Source organism: Dipteris shenzhenensis, chromosome 7, assembly GCF_047967505.1.
Source record: "Dipteris shenzhenensis isolate YYH24624 ecotype China chromosome 7, Dip_SZ_1.0, whole genome shotgun sequence".
Lineage (NCBI taxonomy): Eukaryota > Viridiplantae > Streptophyta > Polypodiopsida > Gleicheniales > Dipteridaceae > Dipteris > Dipteris shenzhenensis.
Window position 1 is genome coordinate 19,585,096 of NC_141602.1, and position 5,248 is coordinate 19,590,343.

A 5,248-nucleotide genomic window follows, 5' to 3' on the forward strand; every position below is an offset into this window, starting at 1 on the left:
CCGCTGGACCATCTCACGCGTGGGGGTCAGCTTGATCCACCACCACCATATTTGAAGGCAAGTGACTAGATTTAGGCTTGGAGGGTGAATGGAGAGGAACCTCCTTGTGGTATGAAGAGGCTATCCATCTTTCATGAGCTTCCTTATTGGGGTCAATTACAAATCAATCATCTCTTGGATCCCATGCATATCTTCAAGAATGTGGGGGCTACTATTTGGGTACACTTGGTTGGTTCCAAAGACTCGAGAGGAGTGCGAGAAGACTTGCGTGCTATGATTAGGATGTCTCATTTGTGGCCCCGTGCATGCTTCGAGAAAAGTTGTCCTCCCAAAAGCAACATGGATCCTCTCCAAGAGAGAGGAGGCAGCGGTCAAGCTCGACCTTGCCTCTTTTCGAACACCCACAGGGTACATGCGTTGCTTGAAAGGAGCATTTTCAAAGGACAATAAGCTTAGTGGGCTCAAGTCCCATGATTGACACAAGGTCTTACAAGTATTCTAAGCTATAGGATTAGTGTACCGATAATCGTGATGCATTAGTATAATTATGATTATGTTATATTATTGACATGACTTCTTTAATGTTGCTTTGATAGTTCATCCTCCCAATTACAGTAAAAGGGTGCTTATAAGAAGACGTTAGAAATGCTATATTCAAGATCAGTAGTATTGTGAGCTATGCTTACTATTAAGTCACATTGATTGCATTTTCTTCAATTTAAGCTGAATAATCTATAGACTGATTATTAATATATCTTACATGGACATGTGAAATAGGTGGATATCTCAAAAAGAGATCTCCATATCGAGCATCGAGAAGGCTAGGGTGGACTCCATCGAAGCTGTATGCTTGCTTGAGAAGCACTTTCCCTCGAGCATTATGATAACTCAAGTGCACTTTCTTGTGCACATAGTTGATGAGGTGGCCATTGCAGGTACTGTTCATAGTCAATGGATGTTTTTTCTCAAGTGGTTTATGAAAACTTTGAAGGGATTTTTAAGGCAAAGAGCAAGACCAAAAGCAAGCATGGCAGAGGGATGGTTTGTGAAAGAGTCATTAGTATATATCACGGAGTTTCTTGCATCCACGGATCCCGATATGCCGTAGGCTTGGCATAACAAGGATGATGATCGCATCGTTGGTGAGGTTCCCCAAGGAAAAGGGATTGAAAGAAAGATGAGCGAAGAGCAAAGGGATAAATTCAATAAGTTTTGTATCATCAATAGCAAGGAGATGCAGAAGTGGACTAAGAGATATGAAGCGGCAAAAGTAGAAAGAATAGTTGCAAGGAAGAGATTCATAGTAATTTACAGGTGATCGTAATGATATCCATGGGATCTCATCCTTCTCGCCACTCACATGTCACTTGATTGGCTATAACTGGCTTTACGTAAAGTCGAATGTAATGGACAGACAATAATCAAGCGCGAGCAAGATTTATCATCTGGATATATGATGCATGTAAGTTTCTTACCTCTTAATGTAATATATACTATAAAATAGAGTCATCTTCATTGTTTTAATGATGCTTGTTTGTAGTACAAAATATATAGTGAATTATGGTCATATGGACAACATTTTCACGTGGAACGCATCAATTCAAAGAGAGTCACGCATGATTGTGAAGTCATGGGGCTAACTTCACACAAGATAGCCGAGCAAGTGCTTCCGATACCAATCTTCTCTCCTCGCAGTTGGATTATTGTGGGACCATACCCGAAATCTATGAAATTGATTTCAGACAATTTAGTATTTTCATTCTTGCTGTAAAATGGTTTAGAACTATTTACAATAGTCCCCATGTGATAGTGAGAAAAGATAGTAGCAGTTTCTTTCCAATAGACTCCACCAATTGATGAAAGTGATTCTTTTGTTCTTCCTGAGCATTGTGAGCAGGTGCATACTAATGATTGAATCTTCTAAAGCTTTCATTTTTAAAGATCCATTGATACATGTACTTAAACATAATTTCATATATATAATTGATGGCATTTGGCACCCATCTTCAATATAGGTGGTTTTACATCCGAATAGTTCTAATCCAAGATGGTGGTATGTGATCCAAGTTGCTCCACGAAGTAAGCAAATTTTTGAAGATAGAGATGTGGATATGGAGATGCCACTACCAATGCCGGATCAAATTGATCCAGATGGATCTAGTGAAGAAGATGAAGATCACAATATGAGCCAAGAGGAAGATGCGCATAATGACATAGTACAGGAGGAAGATGGAGATCATGATATTGAGGAAGAAGATGATGATCATCAACAATCACCACACTTTATTGAAGAAGATGATCAAGTCTTAGGTGAACGTACGATGCTAGAGTACGATGATGAGTACGATGATGATATAGGATATCAACTCAGTATAGAGTTAGAGATAGACTTGTTTGGCACATTAGACTTGCCTCAGGATGAAGCCATTGATGTAAATGCTCTTCATTGATTTTTTTCATCTCAAACTTGGACATGAATATATGAGCTTCAAACTTGATGTACATGCTCTTATACTTTTATTCTCTCAAAGGATCAAACATGTATGAAAAGGAAAAAAAAATTATTATTGGGAAAAACTATCTTTAAAGGTCAGTATGGGAAAAAACACTCTCTGTAAAACGTTGCTATAGGAAACTGTCTCAGTGTCACTATATAATGACCATTCACAAGTCTAGTAAGTGTCACTATATAACGACACTTGTCTAAAGTGGCTACATAGCGACACTTAACTAATCCCACTTTGATTAGCACCCCATGTGTGCTAAACATTGGTGCTTAAGCATCGAAATAGAGCTCGTGTGTAGTAGTGCACACACACACACACACACATGTATGTGTTGAAGGTCAAATTGGGGCTAAACTAGCCCTAATCGGCCCCCTTTTTTTTGCAATTTCTCAATGTTGAATAACCATTGAAAATTGTTTGGGTGTTTTCTAGCAGTAGAAGTCGATGTATTCACATATTGATGTTTAGATAAATAGTTATATAGATGGTTATTATGATGCTACCTTATTGATGCTTACTTCCATGGTTATTTTGTTGCTTTTTGTATGCTGCAAAAAAACAATTATGCTCTTAATTTCATCAAAATAACTATCCCTAATAGTACAAGTGGTTGTAATAATCCTACTCAAGTTGCAATGTGGGCTTCATCACTTGACTTTTAGTTGCATAGTCTGCATACCCATATGTACACAGGTTCAAGGACTCATCCTACTTTTAGAGCTATATCTACTTCCACACTCAAAAGTAGGAGTGGCTTTAGTGAGGGTGGAAGCACGCAGGTAAAGAGCGAGATTATACTTAGTGAGCTAACCAAGTATAAAGCAAGGACTCAAAGTGGGTGAAGAGGCACAGATGGGAAAGGAGTAGTCCACCAAGAAGAGCACTTAAGATTGGTAATCTTTCCATTGACACTTGAGAGGATGTGTGCATAGCCTGCACCTCGGGGGATGCACCATTAATAAACCCTATATATGACATGCATTCAAAGGGTATTTTAAAAACCCCTCATCTGTAAAATTTTAATGGATAAAAAGACCCCTTTTCATATACAAACTTACACTTTTTCCTAAAAGATCAATAAATAATCCCCTTATGTAAATACGTTTGTGTAAATTTACCTTAAATTTTGGAATTAAAAAGCCCCTCCATTTGAACTCACGTGGTATACTTACATAGTTTTAGGTGAACCCTCTGAGGCCTGCACACCCATATCCACACACAATAAAAGGCTCATGATTCATCCTACTTGTGCCATATTTGCATGCAAAGGTAGGATGGGTTTTTGTCCCATTTTCATGAGGATAGTGGTGCATGGTAAAGAATGAGGATTTGCTTGGTGAGTTTTGTGTAGCCATCAAGGATTAGATAATGACTCAACATGGGATACAAGTCATACACAAGTAAGTCCATTGAGAAGAGCACATTAGAAGGGTAAACCTCCCATTAACACTTGATTGGATGTTTTTTGTTGGGTCTTTGTGCCTACAAAGACCACATTGGAAAAGTGGGATATCCCACTCACACATTAATTATTGGGACTTAAAATTTGTTTCAAATTTAAAGAAATTTTGAAACTAATTTTTATCAAGAAGCTGGCATGGAAAGGTCGGACAAGCCTATGTGGCAATGGGAGCCTTACGGAGGGAATTTGCTGGAGTGAGGCATTAAGGAAGATGGATAAGCCGTTCTCACTCCATGACCTCATGAGAGGCTGTAGGCTTTTCAAAAAAGAAGGGGACAGTTGGGATTCCACAAAGGCTGATTGGCTATCAATGATGACGATATCACCTCCAAGTTTTCATTTTCAAAAGGGGAGGTAGATCTAATGCAAGCAGTTCTAGATAGAATTCTGGTTAGTTGGCCCTCCAACTGTGTTCTCTCTAAAGCAAGCAGAGAAAGACTATGTACTACAATCTTTTCCAACTGTGTTCTCTCTCAAGTCAATCTCACAATCCTCTACAATGTTATGAACTAGGGTGTGGTAGGCTACCTAAGGGGAAAGGAAGAATAAAGAACTAAGTCTATAAAAAGTTGACTTAAATTTTGCTTTTCCCAATCCAAAGCTCATATTTTCTGCATGATGTGCAGAATTGTAGCTTCTTAATGCATTGCTATTCCATTCACTTAACATTCTATTTAGGAACCTCTAGGTTATTGTTGATGGCACTAATTTGTATTTCTTTTTGTCGAATGTCCTGCTTATAGCTAGGTGTCATTTCTCGATAATCCTCTATGTTGTCATGATACTAAATGTCATAGACCTATCGTAAGATGCGAGTGTAGTAATTAGTTTATGTGTTCTAAATAAACAAAAATTTATCAAGAACAAACTTAAAGTAGCGAGAACTTTGTTCTTTATGTAATTTGCAGATCTATTGAAGATTCTATTGGTTGAAAAGTGAAAAAAGGGAAATACCTAGCTATAAATGAAGCAAAGAATAGCAGGTCCGAGCAAATGATGTGTGTGTGTCTAAGCATTCCTTTCTTACAAATACCTCAACACAAACAAAAAAAGAAGAATTTACAATATGCATAATCAAAACTCAACAAAGAAGGTGAAATGGAAAACATATATATACATATAAATAATACATACAATATACTTGATATAACCACACATAGTGTGGGTGGGGAGGCGGCACGCTTCCTTCCCCAAATAATTATAATCCGAGGGAACGGGCCCTTTCCTATGCATCGAGCTTGGAATCACTGAGAATATTAGCACCGAGATTGAGTATCGC